The following is a 21,990-nucleotide window of genomic DNA, read 5'->3' on the forward strand; positions in this document are numbered from 1 at the left end:
GATTAACTGATTCTACAACACTACCCTTATCATTTTTAGAAATTTAGGTGAGCCATAAATAAAATAATTTTTATTGCCATTTATCAAATAATTACTATGTACTCCACATTGTGATGACTCTTTAATTTTATTCTCATGCTTTAGAAAGTAAATATAATTAGGTATAACTAGGCGAGGAAACAGGCCTACAAAGGCTTTTGTTGTGGTCAAAGTTATTAAGGTAGCAAATGGAAATGATGGAATTTGAATTCAGGTCTGTGTAGTTAGCAAGCTTGTGCTTACATTCATCCTGCCCCCATCTTCCATTATTCACAAATAGGTATGAAGCATTATTCCTGCTGTCTCCCTGATAGGAGAGGGTCAGTACAAACTGAAAATGTGATCCTAGGAGACCAGAGAAAGTCTAACACTGCACAACTGCATCATGTCTTTTACATTTCAAGCAACTGTATTTCTATTTTCTACTATAATCATCAAAAAGTAATGGAGATATGGCCAATGTTGGTATTATTTCTATCTATTAGCATTAGGAAAGAGTTTGCATAAACATGGTCAGCTGTTAATGGACACATGGGAGATTAGTAGCAAAAATGAACCCGTCTCTAGCCCATAGTTCTAATCCTTCTGAGTACCAGTATCAGTAGTGATTGACGGTTTTGATACTCTCAGTTTTCACCAGAGGCTTTCCAGATTTGGGGAATTTGTTCAACTTTGTTTCCCTCAGCTTTATCTCTCCCTCATTAGACTTTAAGCTCCAAGAAGGCAGGTTCAAGTTGCTGTCTATTAATTTCTGTATCTCTAGGCCTGACACATAGCTTCTCAATAAATATTGGATGAGTAAATAAATATCCTCCACATATCCTTCTCTTTATACAGTGATGGTTGTTATTCTCCACATCTGTGCCATATGCTATTGCCACCATGCCTACTTCCAAGCTGTTTCCTCTACCTGGAATACATGTTACATTCCACCTCCATCAAGTAGGTCTTCCTACTGCCAATATTCTCTGCTTAATACACAGAGTTCCTACCTTCTACAACTCTCTACTACTTTCATTCTTTGGTTACATTTAACCCTGTCTCTTTCATTAGAGTAATTTACTTTTTAAATTTAATTTCATTGGTACACTTTTGTTATATATAATGATCACATTCATCTTAGGGAATTTGTACTTGTACATAATATGTCTTGATTTTTCTTTTTTCTTCATTCCCCTTGCCTCCCTTTAACCCTTCTTCCCCTCCTTATTAACAAAAACTTTGTTTCCATTTTTTCCTTCTGTTCTCTTTTTTCCTTCCTCCTCTACTTTTTCTCTTTCCCATTTGAACGTTTTCTTCCTACTCCCCAATGTGATATTTAAACATGTGTGTCTGATTTAATTTACTTAAAAGTATGGTCTCAAGGTGCATCCATTTACCTAAAAATGTCTCAAGTTTATCCTTCTTTATGTCAGAGTAGTACTCCATTGTGTATAAAACCACATTTTCTTTCTCCATTCATCTGTTGATGGGTATCTGGGCTGTTTCCAAGATTTAGTTGTTACAAATTGTGTGATTATAAATATGGGTATGCAAGTTTTGAAAGAAGATGGTGGAGTGGTAAGCAGCAGAGAAAAAGCCTCTTTGAGATTTGGTGTCCTGAGACTGGAATATAGCTGCAGGAGAAGAAGGAGGGAGCTGAGTTCCCAGGACGCTGGAAGAATCTAAGGTGAGAATTGAAGTCAACAGGGAGAGTGAAGAGAGAGAATTCAACAAGGAGGAGGGAGGTAGCAAGCAGCACTCTCTCACATTGCCCAGACATTTGGCAAGAGAACAATGGGCCAAACCTGCAGATGTACAGCAACTACTCGTGACTCCAGAGGCCTCAAGGAGAAATGCACTAGTGGAATGATGCAGTGGTGAGTTACCTAGGTTCAGACTTCACCCAGGAGAGGGCCATCTTGGAGAGGGGCCTACTGAGCTAGGAACTCAAAGCAGCTGTGGTCCAACCCCATTTAGTGGCTCTGCATGCTTAGATCAAGTCAGCAGGAGGTCAGGAGCAGAGTTCAAGCTGGCAGAATACATACAGACTTTTGTAGGAATCTGATTCCAGCCTCATAGCCAGAACCTGGCCTGAACTTCAGAGGAACTAAAGTGGTAGGCTGGCTGGGAGTATCCACAACCCCATCAAGAAGCTGGGGTTGACTCTCTGGGATTAATAAATTTAGCTCTGAACTCTGTTTGCCCATGTTGCTTACCAGTGACAACAGAGACACATCTTGAATTGGACATTTTTTTCCCTGTTCTTTTCTTTTTTTCCCTTTCTTCCTGCCCTCCTTTTAGGGTCTTGTTTTGTTTTGTTTTTTCTTGATTGACCACAGTTTTTAGTTTTTTGTTGTTGTTCCGTTTTGTTCTTATTTTTATTTTTCCCTTTTCTTTTTTCCACCTGTCTTCTTCACCATCTTCCTAAAGTTTGTCCTCCATCCTTGCTTCTGATCTCTTCCTCTTCTTCTATTTGTTTTTTTATCCCCAACCCCTTTTAAATTTTCTCCCCTAAGGGTCAAATTGCCATATCAAGGGCTTTTTATTGTATATAATTTTTGGATTTGTTCTAAATTTCATTATATAATCACAAATGTAGTTATACAATTAAAGTTAGCAAATTAATAGCACAGTTTGTCATTTTTCTAGGCTGTATTTGATGCTATTCTTATTGTTGATTATATTACCTTAGCCAAGGTGACATAATTGTGTTAATCAATTGTTCCTCCTTATATACCAAGACTGAGATTGCCTAAGGGTCTTAAAAAAAGCCTATAGGCCAGTACCAAAGAACTGACAGCTGGGCCAAGGAGGCAGAAACTTCTCATCTCCAATAAATTGAAGAGGTAGGATCTTGCTACAGACTCAAAATCCAAAAGCCAGCTACACTTGGAAGATGCTTCTGAGAAGTAGTCATTCACAAGGGGTTCTGAATACTGGCAATGAAGCTACTTGCCATAAGCAATTTACAAGCATCAACCTGGGAATCAAACTTAAAAAAATAGAAAATGAGAAGACACTTAAATAAGATGCAACCGCCACCCCCCCCCCCCAAGACTTTCAGAACACCAAAGGCAAACCCCAGGGACAATAAGTTGGAAAAATCTAAAATTCACCCACCCGGACTCTCTGAAGTAATAACTTTAGAAGTAATAACTTTAAAAGTAACAAAGCAGATGACTGAGGCTCCAGAAAAAAATCAAAGAAGAAATAATTTTCCAGATAACTACAGAAGGGGTGACCAGAATGAAAGACATGCTCAGTGACTCTAGAGCAGATACTGACAAAAAAATAAAGGAGCTCAGGTGCATGATGGAAATCATGAACACCAGCATAGGAAAGAAATGGAGTACATCAAACAAATTCAAAATATCCAGGAGATTAAAAACTTCATTAAAGTATATTCAGCAGGATTAACCAATGTAAGGACAGCTTGTATGAGGGATGGAATTATAAAAATCAGAGCAGAAATTAATCCAATGGAGACTAAAAAAACAATACAAAGAATCAATGAGTAGAAGAGTTGGTTGTTTGAAAGATTAAATAAAATTGACAAACCCTTAGCCAATCTTAGAAAAGACTCAAATCCATGCAATTAGAAATGAAAAGGGTGAAATCACAACAGAACTTGCAGAAATCCAGAAGATAATAAATGTTTATTTTGAGAATCTGAATTCTAATAAGATGGAAAATACAGAAGAAATGGACAGATTCCTAGATACATATTAATTACCAAAACTGAATCAAGAAGATACAAAAATTATAAACAATTCAATATCAGCCAGTGAAATTGAAGAGGTAATTAAAAACCTACCAGCAAAGAAAAGCCCAGGCCCTGCTGGATTCACTGTTGAATTCTACAAGAAATTTACAGAAGACCTAATGCCACTTCTCCTCAAACTTTTTAATGAAATTAAAAGAGAACAAATACTCCCAAATTCATGACTGGAAGCAAGCATTATCCTGATTCCAAAACTAGAGAAGGAGCCAACCAAAAAAGAGAACTACAGGCCTATCTTCCTAATGAATATAGATGCAAAAATCCTCAATAAGATACTGGCAAACACTATGTAGCAAATCATCAAGAGGATATACACCATGACCAGGTTGGATGCATCCCAGGGATACAGGAATGGTGCAACACACACAAACCAATAAATGCAATATACCTTATTAACAGAGCCATGTACAAAAACCATATGATCCTCTCAATAGATGCAAAAAAAGCATTTGACAAGGTCCAACACCAATTTCTGATGAAAACCCCACAGAAAATTGGTAAAAATGGTCTTTATCTCAACCTGATAAAAGCCATCTATGACAAACCATCAGCCAACATCAGACTAAATGATCAAAAACTGAAAGCTTTCACTTTAAAATCAGGAACAAGATAAGGATGTCCACTGTCACTACTCTTGTTTAATATAGTTCTGGAAAAATTGGCCAGAGCAATTAGATAAGAGAAAGAAATAAAAGAAATAAGGATAAAAAAGGAAGAAGTTAAATTATCATTATTTGTGGATGACATGATACTCTACATAGAGGACTACAAAAACTCCACCAAGAGACTTCTAGATTTGATAACCAAATTCAATGGCATAGCAAGATAAAGTCAACACTCAAAAGTCAATAGCCTTCTTGTACATGAATAACAACTCACTGAGAGAGAAATTAAAGAAAAAACACCTTTCACAAGAGCATCCAAAAAAATGAAATACCTAGGAATCAATAGAATGATGGAAGTAAAAGACCTCTACATTGAAAAACTATGGTACTCTGAAAAAGGAGCTTGAGAAAGGTATCAGAAAATAGAAATCCCTTATTCTTTTTTTTCTCTTAAATTCTTTTATTGATACATTTTAGGTATACAATATGTTTACATTTATCATTGGGTACTTCTACCTGTACATAATGTATCTTGGTTCTTATTTTTTTCCTCATTCCCTGTGCTCCCTTCACCCCCTCCACCCTTCCCTATTTACAAAGACTTTGTTTCCTTTTTTCCCTTTTCTTATACTTTTTCCTTTCCCTTCTTTCCTTTCCCCTTCCCCTTGCATTTCCCCTACCCCTTTGTACATTTTCTTCCAATTTCAAATTATCAAGTATTCATTTTAATCATTTTAATCCTTATTTACACTTTCACTTTCTCACACTAGAGAAACTATTTGGTATTTACACACGTGAGTTCTATTTATTTCACTTAAGAGTGTAGCATTAATTCGCATCCATTTAGCTATAAATGTCTCTAGTTTCTCATTCTTTATGGCTGAGTAGTACTCCATTTTATAAAAAAACAACTTCTTTATCCAGTTTCCAGTTGATGGGCACTTGGCCTGTTTGCAAGCTTTCGCTATTACAAACTGTCCTGCTATAAACATGGGTGCATATACATCGTGGTGGTATGATTCTTTTAATTCTTTGGAGAAGATACCCAGCAGGGGAATAGCTGGGTCGAATGGGACCTCTAGCCCTAGTCCTTTGGGGTATCTCCATACTGATTTCCACAGTGGTTGCACCAGTCTGCACTCCCACCAACAATGGAGAAGGGTTCCTTTCTCCCTAACCCTGGCCAGCATTTGTTATTGGTTGATTTCTTGATAGCAGCCATTCTTTCTGGGGTGAGGTGGAATCTCAGAGTTGTTTTCATTTGCATCTCTCAAATGACCAGTGATGTTGAAAATCTTTTCATGTTTATTTGCTGCTTTTACTTCTTTGTCTGAGAAATGTCTGTTCATTTCAGATGCACATTTTTGAATTGGGTCTTTAAATTTGGGGGGGGGTCTGATTTTTTTCAGTTCTTTATATATTGTAGATAGTAATCCTTTGTCTGAGGTACAGCTGCTAAAATTTTTTTTCCACATTGTAGGTTGTCTCTTAGCTCTGTTGGTGGTTTCTCTTGCAGTGCAGAATTTTTTAATAAGATTAGATCCTAGTTGTTGATTCTTTGTGCTAGTTCCTGTGGTACTGAGGTTTTGTTCATAAAGACTTTTCCTATGCCAATGTCTTCAGAGTTCTACCTAACTTATCTTCCAGCAAATTTAGTGTTTCTGTTTTAATCCACTTCAATCTTAGTTTGGTGCATGGTGATAGGTATGAGTCTAGTTTTAATCTTTGGTGGGTTGAAATCCAGTTTTTTCAGCACCATTTATTAAATAGGCTATCTTTCCTCCAGTGAGGGTGGTTGGCCCCTTTGTCAAAGATGAGGTGGCCAAGTATGTCTGGAGTTGTTTCTGCATCTTCTTTTTTTTTTTGGTACTGGGGATCGAACTTGGGTCCTTGTGCTTGCACAGCAGGTGGCAAAACTACTGAGCTAAATCTCTGGCCCTACATCTTCTAATCTATTCCACTGATCCTCGGGTCTGATTCTTTGCCAACACCATGCTGTTTTTATCACAGTAGCTTTGTAGTATAGTTTCAAGTTGGGGATTGTGCCATGTCTCTGTTGCCTAGAATTGCTTTTTCTATTCTAGGTCTCTTCTGGTTCCAAATAAATTTTTGGATTGTTTTTTCTATTTCTGTGAAAGATATTGTTGGAATTTCAATCGGTATTGCATCAAATCTATACAGCAGTTTTGGAAGTATGGCCATTTTCACTATATTGGTTCTTCTTACCCAGGAGCAAGGGATATCTTTCCATTTTCTCATATCTTCTTCAATCTCTTTTTTCAGAGTGCTGTATTTTTCAGTGTAGAGGTCTTTTTCTTCCTTTAGATTGATTCCTAGATATTTTAATTTTTTGGATGCTACAGTAAAAGGAATTGTTTCCCTAATTTCTCTCTCAGTGAGTCTGTTACTTGTGTACAAGAAGGCTATTGTGTTTTGTGTGTTGACCTTGTATCTAGCTACTGTACTGAATCTGTCAATTAAGTCTAGAAATCTTTTGGCGGAGTTTGTTGGGTCTTCTATGTAAAGTATCATATCCTCATCAAATAATGACAGTTTAACTTCTTCCTTTCCTATCTTTATTCCTTTTATTTCTTTCCTTTTTCTAGTTGCTGTAGCTAATGTTTCCATTTGAACAGGAGTGGTGATAGTGGGGATCTTTGTCTCGTTCCTGATTTTAGGGTGAAAGTTTTCAGTTTTTGACCATTTAGTATGATGTTGGCTGTTGGTTTTTCATAGATAGCCTTAATCAGGCTGAGATAAAGACCTTCTATTCCAATTTTCTGTAGGGTTTTTATCATGAATAGGTGTTAGATTTTGTCGAGTGCTTTTTCTGCATCTATTAGATGATCATATGGTTTTTGTCCTTGGCTTTGTTAATATAGTGCATTACATTTATTTATTTATTTATTTTTTATTGATTGATTTTTTTTTTTTGGTACCGGGGATTGAACTCGGGTCCTTGTGCTTGTGCAGCAGGCGGTGAAACCACTGAGCTAAATCCCCGGCCCTACATTTACTGATTTATGTATGTTGAACCATTCTTGCATCCCTGGGATAAATCCGACTTGGTTAGGTGTATGATCTTCATGATGACCCTCTGTATTCTGTTTGCCAGTATCTTGTTGAGGATTTTTGCATCTATCTTCATTAGGGAGATTGGCCTGTAGTTCTCTTTTTGGGTTGAGTCATTCCTTGGTTTTGGAATCAAAGTAACACTTGCTTCCAGGAGTGAATTTAGAAGCATTGCTTCCCTTTCAATTTCCTTGATGAGTTTAAAGAGTAATGGCAATAGTTCTTCTTTAAATGTCTTGTAGTATTCAGCAGTGAAGGCATCAGGACCTGGGCTCTTCTTTGTTGGTAAATTTTTTTACATTTTCAATTTCACTCATTGTAATTGGGGTGTTTAGAATTTCTCTATCTTCTTCATTTAACTTTGGCAATTCGTATGTATCTAGGAATCTGTCCATTTCTTCTGTGTTTTCCATTTTATTACAGTAGAAGTTCTCAAAGTAGGTATTGATGATCCTTTGGATTTCTGGTGGAACTGTTGTGATTTCACCTTTTTCATTCTTAATTGTATGGATTTGAGCCTTTTCTTTCCTTTTTTTGATAAGGTTGGCTAAAGGTTTATTAATTTCATTTATTCTTTTGAAAAACCAACTCTGATTCATTTATTTTTTGTATCATTCTCTTAGTCTCCATTGCATTAATTTCTGCTCTGATCTTTATAATTTCCTCTCTTATACGAGTTTTGGGTTTGTTATACTCTTCTTTTTCTAGGAGCTTGAATTTCTGCATTAGGTTGTTTATTTGAGTTTTTTCTGTTTTCCTAATATTGGCATTCACTGCTATGAATTTCCCTCATAGAACTGCTTTCATCGTGTCCCATAGATTCCTGTATGTTGTACTAGCATTATCATTTACTTGGAGAAACTGTCTAATTTCTTCTTTAATTTCCTCTGTGATCCATTGGTTGTTCAGGAGGGTTTTATTCAATTTCCAGGTGTTCGTGAGAGTTTTGCAGTCTCTCATGTTATTGATCTCCAATTTTATTGCACTATGGTCTGACAATATACAGGCAGTAACTTCAATTGTTTTACATTTACTTAAACATGTCCTATGAGCTAGCATGTGGTCTATTTTGGAGAATGACCCATGTGCAGCTGAAAAGAATGTATATTTTGATTTTGTGGGGTGGAACACTCTGTAAACATCATATGAAGTCCATTTGTTAAATAGCTTGGTTCAGTTCTAGAATTTCATTCTTGATTTTTTTTTCTAGATGTTCTATCTATTTCTGATCATCAGGTGTTGAGGACCCCCACTACAATTGTATTAGTGCTTATTTGGTTTTTCATGTCCATTAATATTTGTTTTGTATAGTTGGGGGCATTTGTATTTGGTGCATATATATATTTATGATTGTCATCTCTTCCTCTTGGATTGTTCCCTTCACAAGGATGTAGTGACCATCTTTGTCTCTCTTAATTAGTTTTGTCTTGAAATCTACTTTGTCTGCAAAGAAGATTGCTACTAGTGCTTTTTTCCAGGTTCCTATTGCTTGGAGAACTGTTTTCCATTCTTTTATTTTCAGTCTATGAATTTCTTTTTGAGTTAGGTGTGTTTCTTGTATACAGCATATTGTTGGATTTTGCTTCTTAATCCATTCCGTCAGACTATTTGTTTTGATTGGTGAATTGAGGCCATTAACATTGATGGTTATAATTGATAGATATTCACTCATCTTTGTCATGATGTTCTACTGTTGTTGACTCTTTTATTTTTTATTTTTCCCCTTTTCCCTTTAGTCTTTTGCCTTGCCTGGTGGGTTTGCTCTGTTGGGCCTCCTGGAGTTGTAACCTTCATTGTCTTTTTCTAGGCTATTGCTTAGAATTGTTTGGAGTGCTGGTTTGGTGTTCATGAAATTTCTCAGGTATTCTTTGTCATGGAAGTATCTAATTTCTCCATCAATTTTGAAAGATAATTTTGCAGGGTACAACAGTCTAGGTTGGAATTTATTTCTTTTAGGGCTTGAAATACTTCACTCCAAGCTCTCCTTGACTTGAGAGTTTGTGTTGTGAAGTCTGCTGTCATTCTGATGGGCTTTCCTCTGTAGGTTATTTGTTTCTTTTCTCTAACTGCTTGTAGGGTTTTGTTCTTCTGTTGGGTTTCTGGGATCTTGACTATTTCTGGGATCTTGACTATGTCTAGGTGTAGATTTTTTTGATCATGGCTAGTTGGAGTGCTATATGCCTCACTTATCTGTAAGTCCAATTCTCTTCCTCTATCTGGGAAGTTTTCTACTATTACTTCTGTGAACAGCTTTATTAATTTCAATTGTACTTTCTTCTGCTTTTTCATGGACTCCTATTAGTCTTATGTTATTATTCTTTGCATCATCTAGCAGCTGCTGGATTGATACCTCATGATCACTTACTCTTTTTAAGAAATCTCTGTTTTCATGGTCATTACCCAGAATCCTGTCTTCTATATCTGATATTCTATCTTCACATTCCCTTAATCTGCTGTGAATACTTTCAATGAAGTTTTTAATCTCCTGGATATCTGTTTGAATCTGTTTCATTGATTCCATTTCTTTCTTATGTTAGGCATTCATGGCTTCCAGCATGTATGTGAGCTCATGTTTTTTAAAATCTGTTTCTGTTCTAGAGCCTCTAATCATGTCTTTCATTTTGCTCACCATTTCTGTAGTTATCTGGGAAATTATTCCTATTTTGAATTTTTCTAGATCCTCATTCATCTGTTTTGTTACTTCCTGTGCTATCAGTTCAGGGTGTCCAGGTGGTTGATTATCAGATTTTCCCATCTTGTTTTCCCCAGAATTTGCTTTTGGTAGGGTGGAAGTCTGAGTTTGTGCCTTGTTTAATGTCTTCTCATTTTTGTTTTTGGTATGGTCCTTGGTTTAATTCCTTGGTCAATACTTCAAAATTGCTTATTGTAAATATCTTTGTTGCTTGTATTTAGAACCCTTATGGAATGATTGCTTCTCAGAGGTGTCTTCCAAATATAGCTGGTCTTTAGGTTTTGAGTCTCTAATGACTCTGAGGCTATCTCATTTTCATTATACCAGGAAGGACCACTGATTAAATCAATCACAACACCTTAGCCAAAGTGATACAATGAATAACACCATAGCATCAAGCACAGCTTAGAAAATGACAATTTGTGGTAGTTACTAATCTTTCACCTTTAACTGTGTTAATTAAATCAAAATCGAGGACCAACCCAACATATGTTTATAGTGAATAAACTCTTCAATATAGCAACTCTACCCTTCAGGATGGGGAGTTAGAAGGAGTTGGAGAGAGAGGGATAGATAGGTAGAAGGACAGAGGAAGGTTAGCAGTGAGGCCAGAGGACATAGGAAGATCACAAAACTCTAAGAACCTGTTGAAGACAAGAGGAAAAGACAGAATGAAAGAACAAAGATGAGAACAGAACAACCTAACAGTAATAGGGAGGTTAGAAACTGTGTTTACTTTCCTTTAAAACTAATGACAATCGAGAGAAGGAAAAAGAGAAGAAAAGAAAAATAAAGAAGAAATCTGAATTAGGGCCAGAACAGAAACAAAAAGGGAGATGAAGAATAATGTGGGACAGTGAAAGAGTGAGAGAGTGAGAGAGAGAAAGAAAAAAGAAAGAAAAAAGGAAGAAGATAGAGATATAAAAATTTGAAAAGAATAGAAAAAGAATTAAAAATAAGAGCAAAAAAATTAATAATTTTGAAAATAAAAAATAAAAATGAAGGGCTTCCTTCAGGGTATGTCTCTGCTGTCACAATAGACAATGTGGACAGTAGTGTGCAGATATGTCAATGAGTCTCAGCAAGCCAGTCTCAGATCCATGAAATTCAGGCAGATTTCTGGTGGCAAGCCCCAAGTTGAGTTCCCTGTCCTCCTGCAGGGTTGAGCTCTGTAAGACTCTACTGCAGGTTCCAGCTTCCCTTCCCCTGAAGATAGTCCAGGTTCCGATGGCCTAACTTACCAAGTATGGTGGTCTGGTGTGCCTTTATTGCAGAGATTCTCTTCACTTTTCCAGTGGACTTAAATTTTCATCGAGGATCCTGAGAGAGGCCTTTTTTCTGTTGTTCACTTCTGCTCTATTTTCTGGAGCTCAGGACAATGACCTTTATGACCCTCCCTGTGCCGCTGTAGTGTAGAACCAGTTAGCGGCACAGCAGACATCTGCACGGCTAAGCTGATGGCTGGGGGGATGGGGTGAGGGTATGATGGACTGCCTTGTTCTTTGATAGGAAGAATGAATATAGTGAAAATGGCCATTCTCCCAAAATTGTTATACAGATTTAATGCAATCCCAATCAAAATTCCACCAGCTTATCTCCCAGAATTAGAGAAAATAATTCTAAAATTTATTTGGAACCAGAAGAGACTTAGAATGGCAAAGGCAATTCTGGGCAACCAGGGCAAGGCAGGAGGTATCACAATCCCTGGCCTGAAATTATAGTACAAAGTGACTGTGATAAAAACAGCATAGTACTGACAAAAGAATAGACCTGAGGATCAATGGAAAAGACTAGAGGATGCAGAAACAACTTCAGACCTACTCAGCCACCTAATCTTTGACAAAGGAGCCAAACACTTTCACTGGAAGAAAAATAGTCTCTTTAATAAGTGGTGGTGGGAAAGCTGGCTTTCCACATGCCGAAAATTGAAACTAGACCTAAATGTTTCACCATGCACTAACCTAAAATTGAAATGGATCAAAAATATAAATATTAAAATGGAAACACTAAATCTTCTGGAAGAGAGAAAAGGTAGAATGCTTGAGGACATAGGAATAGGCAAAGTCTTCATGAACAAAACCCAGATTGGTTGGGAAATACTACAAAGAATCAACAACTTTGACCTCATCTCATTAAAAAGCTTTTGCACAGCAAGAGAAACCACCAACAGAGTGAAGAGACAACTCACAGCCTGGGAAAGTTTTCTTTCCAGCTATTCATCAGACAAAGGACTTTTATCTAGAATATATAAAGAACTAAAAAAAAAATCAAGCTTTTCAATTTAAAGACCCAATCCAAAAATGGGCATCTGAAATGAAAAGACATTTCTCAGATGAAGAAGTAGAAACAGCAAATAAATACATGAAAAAAATGTTCATCACTGGTCATTCATGAAATGCAAATTGAAACAATGCTGAGATTTTATCTCACTCCAGAAAGAATGGCTATAATCAGAAATCAACCAATAACAAATGCTGGCAGAGTTGTGGGGAAAAAGGAACGCTTCTCCATTGTTGGTGTGAGTGTAGGCTGGTGCAACTACTGTGAAAATCAGTGTGGAGATTTCTTAAAAAATTAAAACTACAAGTTCCATTTTTTTTTGTATTGAATTCTTTTATTGGTACATTGTAGGTAAACAACACAGTTACATTTCTCATTGGGAATTGTACCTTTACATAATGCATCTTGGTTCGTACTTTTTCCCAATTCCTAGCCCTCCCTTCACGCCCTCTACCCTTCCCTATTTACAAAGACTTTATTTCCATTTTTTCCATTGCTCATCATTTTTCTTTCCCTTCTTTCCTTTCCCCTGCCCCTCCCACTACCCCTACCCATTTGGACCTTTTCTTCCTATTTTACATTATCGATTATTCATTCTAATCATTGGTACATTTTAGGTATACAATATAATGACATTCATCATTGGAAATTTGCACCTTTACGTATTCTCTCTTGGTTCTTATTTTTCATCATTGCCCAGCCCTCCCTTCAACCCCTCTAGTCCTCCCTATTTACAAAGATTTTGTTCCTAGTTTTCCATTTTCTCATATTAATCCCATTCCCTTCTATCCTTTCCCCTAGCCCTCCCACTTCCTTCACCTTTGTCCTTTTTCTTCCTATTTCACATTACCTATTAAACATTTAGTCCTTATTTACACTTTCAGTTTCTCACACCAGAGAAAGTATTCAGTATTTACACATGTGTGTCCTATTTATTTCACTTAAGAGTATTGCCTCAATGTGCATCCACTTAGCTATAAATGTCTCTAATTTCTCACTTTTTATGGCTGAGTAGTACTCCATTTTATTAAAAAACCACATTTTCTTTATCCAGTCTCCAGTTGATGGCCATTTGGGCTGTTCCCAAGTTTTAGCTATAACAAACTGTGCTGCTATGAACATGGGTGCACATATATCACTGTGGTATGATTCTTTTAATTCTTTGGGGAAGATCCCCAGCAGTGGAATAGCGGGGTCAAAAGGGACTTACAGTCCTAGTTCTTTGAGGTATCTCCATACTGATTTCCACAGTGCTTGCACCAGTCTACACTCCCACCAGCAGTGGAGCAGGGTTCATCTTTCCCCACAGCCCCACCAGCATTTGTTATTGGTTGATTTCATGAGAGCAGCCATTCTTTCTGGAGTGAAGTGGGATCTCAGCGTTGTTTTCATTTGCATCTCTCGAATGACCAGTGATGGTGAACATTTTTTCATGTATTTATTTGCTATTTCTACTTCTTATCTGAGAAATGTCTGTTCATTTCAGATGCCCATTTTTCGATTGGGTCTTTAAATTTGGGAGGTCTGATCTTTTTAAGTTCTTTATAGATTCAAGATAGTAGACCTTTGTCTGAGGAAGAGCACGTGAAAATTTTTTCCCACATTGTGGATTGTCTCTTCACACTGCTGGTGGTTTCTCTTGCTGTGCAGAAGCTTTTTAATAAGAAGAGATCCCATTTGTTGATTGTCTGTGCTAGTTCACGGGCAACTGAGGTTTTGTTCATAAAATCTTTTCCTACACCGATGTCTTCAAGGGTTCTACCTAACCTCTGTTCCAACTGGTTCAGAGTTTCTATTTTAATATTTAGATCTTTAATTCTTTTTGATTTTAGTTTAGTGCATGGTGAGAGATACAGGTCTAGTTATAATCTTTGGCAAGTTGAAGCCCAATTTTTCCAGCACCATTTATTAAAGAGGCTATCTTTCCTCCAGTGAGGGTGTTTGGCTCCTTTGTTGAAGATGAGATGGCTGAGTGTGTCTGGCATTGTTTCTGCATCTTCTAATCTGTTCCACTGGTCCTCAGGTCTGTTTCTTTGCCAGTACCATGCTGTTCACAGTAGCTTTGTAGTAGAGTTGCAGGTTGGGGATTGTGATACCCCCTGCCATGTCTCTGTTACCTAGAATTGCTTTTGCTATTGTGGGTCTCTTCTTGTTCCAAAGGAATTTTGGATTGTTTTCTCAAGGTCTATGAAGGATGCTGCTGGGATCTCATTTGGAATTGCATTAAATCTATATAGCAGTTTTGGAAGTATGGCCATTTTCACTCTATTGATCCTTCCTACCCAGGAGCAGGGGATGTCTGTCCATTTTCTGATATCATCTTCAATCTCTCTTTTCAGAGTGCCATAGTTTGCAGAGAAGAGGTCTTTGATTTCTTTCATTAGGATGATTCCTAGGTATTTCAGTTTTTTGGATGCTACTGTGAAAGGAATTATTTGCCCTATTTCTCTCTCAGTGAGTCTGTCATTGGGGTAGAGGAAAGCTATTGATTTTTGTGTGTTGACCTTGTAACCAGCTACTTGACTGAATTTGGTTATTAAGTCTAGAAGACTTTTGGTGGAGTTCTTGGGGTCTTCTATATAGAGTATCATGTCATCTGCAAATAATGACAATTTGACTTCTTCATTTCCTATCTTTATTCCTTTTATTTCTTTCTCTTGTCTAATTGCCATGGCTAATGTTTCCAGAACTATATTGAACAAGAGTGGTGATAGTGGACATCCTTGTCTTGTTCCTGATTTTAGTATGAAGGATTTCAGTTTTTGACCATTTAGTAGGATATTGGCTGTTGGTTTTTCGTAGATGGCTTCTATCAGTTTGAGGTAGAGACCATCTATTCCAAATTTTTGTAGGGTTTTTATCATAAATGCATGTTGGATTTTGTCAAATGCTTTCTGTGTGTCTATGGAGATAATCATGTGGGTTTTGTCCTTGGCTCTATTGATATAGTGTATTACATTGATTGATTTGTATATATTGAACCATCCCTGCATCCCTGGGATGAATCCCACTTGATCAGGGTGTATGATCTTCTTGATGATCTTCTGCATTCTGTTTGCCAGTATCTTATTAAGGATTTTTGCATCTATGTTCATTAGTGAGATTTTCCTATAGTTCTCTTTTTCAGTTGGGTCTTTCTCTGCTTTGGGGATCAAGGTGATGCTTGCTTCCAGGAATGAATTTGGGAGTATTGCTTCCCTTTCAATTTCACTGAAGAGTTTAAACAGTAGTGGCAGCAGTTCCTCTCTAAATGTCTTGTAGAATTCAGCAGTGAAGCCATCAGGGCCTGGGCTTTTCTTAGGTGATAAGTTTTTAATTACATTTTCAATTTCATTGGTTGATATTGGGTTGTTCAGAATTTTTAGGTCTTCTTCATTCAACTTTGGTAATTCGTATGTATCTAGGAATCTGTCCATTTCTTCTGTGCTGTCCATCTTATTGGCATATAGGTTCTGGAAGTAGGTATTGATGATCATCTGGATTTCTGCTGGGTCTGTTGTAATTTCACCCTTTTCATTCCTAATTGCATGGATTTGGGCCTTTTCTTTCCTTTTTTCTGACAAGGTTGGCTAAAGGTTTGTCAATTTTGTTGATTCTTTTGAAGAACCAACTCTTGGCTTCATTGATTTTTTTGTATCATTCTCTTAGTCTCCATTGCATTGATTTCTCCTCTGATCTTTATAATTTCCTCCCTTGTATGAGCTTTGGGGTTGTCCTGCTCTTCTTTTTCTAGAAGCTTGAGGTTCAGCATCAGGTTGTTTAATTGGGCTCCTTCTGTTTTCCTAATATGCGTATTCACTGCTATGAATTTCCCTTGTAAGACTGCTTTCATTGTGTCCCATAGATTCTGATATGTTGTATTGTCATTGTCATTTAACTGAAGGAACTGTCTGATTTCTTCTTTAATTTCCTCTGTGACCCATTGGCTATTCAGAAGTGTGTTATTCAATTTCCACCTGTTTTTTGAAATTTTTAGTTTCTTTTGCTATGGATCTCCAATTTCATTGCACTATGGTCTGATAATGTACAGGGGATAACTTCATTTCCTTTGCACTTACTTAAACATGTTCTATGTGTGAGTATGTGTTCTATTTTTGAGAATGACCCATGTGCACTTGAGAAGAATGTGTATTCTGATTTTGTGGGGTGGAAGACTCTGTAAACATCTGTTAAGTTCATTTGTTCAAGAGTTCGATTGAGTTCTAGTATTTCATTACTTATGTTTTGTCTAGTTGATCTATCCATTTGTGACAGTGGGGTGTTGAGGTCCCCCACTACAATTGTATTAGTGCATATATGACTTTTCATGTCTGTTAGTATTCGTTTTATATAGTTGGGTACACTAGTGTTTGGTGCAGAGATATTTATGATTGTCATCTCTTCCTCTTGGATTCTTCCCTTTACAAGGATGTAGTGTCCTTCTTCATCTCTCTTAATCAGTGTTGATTTGAAATCTACTTGATCTGCAAAGAGGATAGCTACTCCTGCTTTTTTTCGGGTTCTTGTCACATGGAGTATTGTTTTCCACCCTTTAACTTTCAGTCTCTGAGTTTCCTTTTGAATTAAGTGTGTTTCTTGTATGCAGTATATTGTTGGATTTTGCTTCTTGACCCATTCTGCCAGTCTATTTCTTTTGATTGGTGAATTGAGACCATTAATGTTGATGGTTATAACTGAAATGTATTGAGTTGCCATTGCCATGACTTTTTCTTTTTGTTGGGTTCTCCCCCTTTACATTTAATTTCTTGTCATGCCAGATGGGTTCATTCTGCTTTGTTTCCTGGGGTTGTGATCCTCAGTGTCTGTTCCTAGGCTATTGTGTAAAATTCTTTGGAGTGCTGGTTTGGTATTCATGAAGTTCCTAAGGTGCTCTTTGTCATGAAAGTATCTTATTTCTCCATCAGTTTTGAAAGATAGTTTTGTAGAGTACATCAGTGTGGATTGGAGGCTGTTTTCTTTTAGGGCTTGGAATATGTCACTCCAAGCTCTTCTTGCTTTGATGGTTTGGATTGAGAAGTCTGCTGTGATTCTGATGGGCTTTCCTTTGTATGTGATTTGTTTCTTTTCTCTAACTGCTTGGAGAACCTTGTTCTTCTGTTGTGTTTCTGGAATCTAAACAATTATATGCCTATGTGTAGATTCTTTTTGATCAAGGCTATTTGGAGTCCTATATGTCTCACTTATCTGTATGTCAAGCTCTTTTCCCCTGCTTGGGAAGTTTTCTGCCATTATTTCTGTGAAGCGATTTTTTACGTCATCTACACTCTCTCCTGTTTCTTCATTGAGCCCAGTCAGTCTTATGTTATTCTTCTTTGCATCATCTAGCAGCTGCTGGGTTGATTTCTCATGTTTCCTTATAATTTTGAAGCAATTTTTCTTTTCCTGGTCACTAATTGCAATCTTATCTTCTCTATCTGAAATTCTGTCCTCACACTGGCTCATTCTGCTGTGTAGACTTTCAATGGAGTTTTTCAGGTCCTGGAAATCTATTTGCATCTGTTTTATGAATTCCATTTGTTTCTTATGTTGGGATTCCATCATGTTCCTCAGCTCCTCTCTAGATTTATTAATCATGTCTTGCACTAGGGGCACTATTTCTCCTGTTATCTGAGAAATTATTTCTGATTTCATTTTTTCCAGATCCCCTTTTGTTGCCAGTTCAGTGGGTCCAGCTGATGGATTATCAGAGTGTTCCACCTCATTTCCCTTTGGGGTTGCTGTAGGTGATCTGGAAGTCTGGTTTTGAGACTTATTTCTGTGTTTTCTCATTTTGACTGGGGCAGGGGGCTGTTAGCGCCTGCACAGATTACCTCCTCTGAGCTGGTTGAGGTGGGCCAAGGGCTGCAAGCAGAGGTAGGGATGGTGACCTCAAAGCCCTTTCCTGTGGCCTGGGAGCAGCGGGAGTGATGTTGTCCGAGAAGCCCCTTCCTCTGGACCAGGAACAGTGGGATGGTGGCTCAGAATCCCCTCCCTCTGGGCCTGGAGTGGTGGGAGGGATGGTGGCCTGGAAGCTCCTTCCTCTGGGCCAGGAGCAGCAGGACAGAAGGTGGCCCAAAAGCCCTTTCCTCTGGACTGGGAGCAGCAGGAGTGTTGGTGACCGGGAAGCCCCTTCCTCTGGACCAGGAACAGTTGGACAACGGCTCAGAAGCCCCTACCTCTGGGCTGGGAACAGCGGGACTCAGTACCTTGGTCTGGTTGTTCTGGTGCCCTCTGCATCTTTGTAGTGTGGAACCAGGTGTCTGCCTGTCTGCAGCGGGGTGATTTGGTGTCTTCCGCGTGACTCAGGACCTCAGTAGGGCATGCACAGACCTTCCTGTGTGGAGCGGGCTGATTCAGCATGTTCTGTGTGACTCAGGACCTCAGTAGTGTGTGCACAGACCTGCCTGTCTGCAGCGGGCTGATTCGGCGTGTTCTCTAGAAGTTCCATTTGACCCAGCTATTCCTCTTATTGGTATCTTCCCAAAAGAATTAAAAGGATCATACCACAGTGATATATGCACACCCATTTATAGTAGCACAGTTTGTAATAGCTAAATCTTGGAAACAGCCCAAATGCCCATTAACTGACAAGTAGAAAAAGATGTGGTTTTTTTATGCAATGGAACACTACTCTGCCGTACAGAACATTCAGCTTCAGACATTTATAGCTAAATGGATGGATCTTGAGACCATAGCCTTAAGTGAAATAAATAAGATACACATGTTTGAGTGCCATGTTGTTTCTCTGATGTGAGAAACCAAAGGTGGAAATAAGGACTAAAATATGGGAGATTAGGTTTAGTAGTGTCCAAAAGTTGTAGGTTCTTCCTATTCTGGGCAAGGAGGAGCGGTCATCCTTAAGACCAGGAGTGAATTAATGTTTAAGCCTAACAGGAAAGACATTGAAATTGTATTTCTTAAGTCATGGGCAAGAATCCACATAGATGACTAGATAGGGGCTGTGTTTAAGCATGGTGCATTTGAAATACTTGTGGTCCCAGTGTCTGGTTATCTACCCCAAAGCCTGAATTTTAACTTTCTTTGACATCCACTTAATCTGGCAGTCTGAACCTTTTCTCCCAACTGAATTCTGACTTTCATGCCCCACAGGACCGGGCCCTCCTTAACCATCTATCTTCCTTCTAATCTATGTAAATTTCTGCAGTGTCTATCTTACATAAAATACAGCAAAATTTACCGTACACGGTTTCTATTAAATGTTAAAGAAAACAGGCAAAAAAAGAAGATAGAGAAATAGGAAGAAGTTCTAATAATTCCCCAAATTATATATTCTGTGGCTTCAAAAATATTTCAATATATATGCTGATTTGTTTCATTTATATAGCTAGGTCTTCTCAGTTCATTGAAAAGAAAGTTTTGTGCTATTATGTGTTTCTTTCTTGTAAGAGTCTTTTTTGTTTATGTCTTGTATTCTAATATTTTGGCCATTCTTTTAAGATTATGGTACACAGTGTATTAACTGTTACTCTTTAGTTCATTTGTTATAAATTTTGCTTTATTTTCCCACAGAAGTAAGAAGACTTTTTAAAAAATATTTTCTTTATTAATATCTAATTATATTACATTGAAATTAAAGTTAGAAAAAACCCACATGGGTATGCACATATTGTGGTGGTATGATGCTTTTAACTCTTTCAAAAAGATACCAAGAAGGGGAATATCTGGGTCAAATGGAACCTCTAGCTTTAGTTTTTTGAGAAACCCCCATACCAATTTCCATATTGGTTGTACCAATTTACACTCCTACTAAAAGTGGAAAAGAGATCATTTTCCCCCATATCCTCACCAGCATTTGTTATTGGTTGATTTCTTGATTATAGCTATTCTTTCTGGAGATGAAATCTCAGCATTGTTTTAAATTGCATTTTTTGAGTGACCAGTGATATTGAACATATTTTCACATATTTATTTGCTGTTTGTACTTCTTCATCTGAGAAGTGTGTATTCATATCAGTTGTCTATTTTTGGATTGGGTCTTTAAATTTGGGAAGTCTTTTTGTGTTTTTTATGTATTCTAGATGTTAATCCTTTGTCTGAGGAATAGCTGGTAAAATTTTCTTCTCATTCTGTGGTTGTCTCTTCACTTTGTGGTTTCTTTTGCTGTGCAAAAGCTCTTTGACATGATAAGATCCCATTTGTTGACTCTTTGTAATGTCTTCTGTGTGATGAGGAGGGTTTTGTTCATAAAGTCTTTGCCTACACCCATGTTTGTAGAGAGTTTACCTATTCTATCTTCTAATAAATTAAGTTTTTCTGTTTTAATGTTTAGATCTTTGATCTATTTTAATTTTAGGTTAGTGCATGGTGAAAGATATGGGTCTAGTTTCAATTTTTGGCATGTGGAAGGCCAGTTTTCCCAGCACCATTTATTAAAGAGGCTAGCTTTCATCCAGTGAAGGTGTTTGGCTCTTTTGTCAAAGGTAAGGTGGCTGAGTGTGTTTGGAATTGCTTCTGCAGCTTCTTTTCTGTTCTACTGATTCTTGTCATTAGAGTAATTTATAACTTCCATAAGAGAAATGGGATTAGTAGGGACTGTGACTAATTAGAGGGTAACCATTCCATCTAAAAGTGACACTGCTGCTCAGTTTTATTCCATTATTGCTATAATATGGGTTCAAGGTTGCTAGATTTCTCCAGGTTTTCATTTAAGGAAATCTGAGTTTGAATTTTAACGTTGATGAATCTTTCACAGTTTTAAAGACATAGTGCAAGCCAAATTTGTTCCCAGGAGGGCTAGTATTGCAATGTTAATCATTCAGTGACTATAGTAAATATGCTTATTGTTTGTAAAATTATGTTTTACTTCACATTTTATAGTGTTTTATAGTTTGCATACCACTATTATGATTTTATGTTAATTTCATGAAAACCTGGAAGGTACTGTTATTCCACTTTTGCAGAGGAGGAAATGAAGCTCAGGAATGTTAAATGATTTATCTGAGGCTACACAGCAAGAAAGTAGCAGAGGGCCAGGGATTTAGCTCAGTGGTTCGGCCTCGTCCCCAGTACCAAAACAAACAAACAAACAAAAAAGAAAGCAGAACTGGGACACATTCTCTAGTCTTTACATGGTCAGTGCTTCCTGCCAACCATATGGTCTTTCCTTTCTCTTCCTAGATTGGCAAGAGTAGACATCTGACTGATCCTTTGCTGTCTTGCTCCCAGTAAATATTAAAAATAAGTGTCCAATTTATATATATTTGTATGAAAGAAAGAAAATATGTAAGTATACTTAGAGGTACAGAAACAGTCAACACAGATTAAATTTCTGTTTTATTCCAACAAATCAGTTGTGTTATAATTTTCACGAACATTTTCTATAATGTCTCAATTTATAATTAGAAACTCAAGCTGTTCTATTTCCAGCTGCAATTCCTATGAATTCTCCTAACTTTTAAGGACATAGTGTCTATTAAAAATGTTTTCGTACATATGTATTGATTAGTTTGTCTAGCTTTTGTTATGAAATATTTAAGTGTGTGTGTTTGTGTGTGTGTGTGTGTGTATGTGTAACTGTAAGGAGAGAGAAAATCTAACTG

This window comes from Heterocephalus glaber, unplaced genomic scaffold (genome assembly GCF_053883595.1).
Source record: "Heterocephalus glaber isolate CG9 unplaced genomic scaffold, H.glaber_assembly_v1.0 deba00001481, whole genome shotgun sequence".
Lineage (NCBI taxonomy): Eukaryota > Metazoa > Chordata > Mammalia > Rodentia > Bathyergidae > Heterocephalus > Heterocephalus glaber.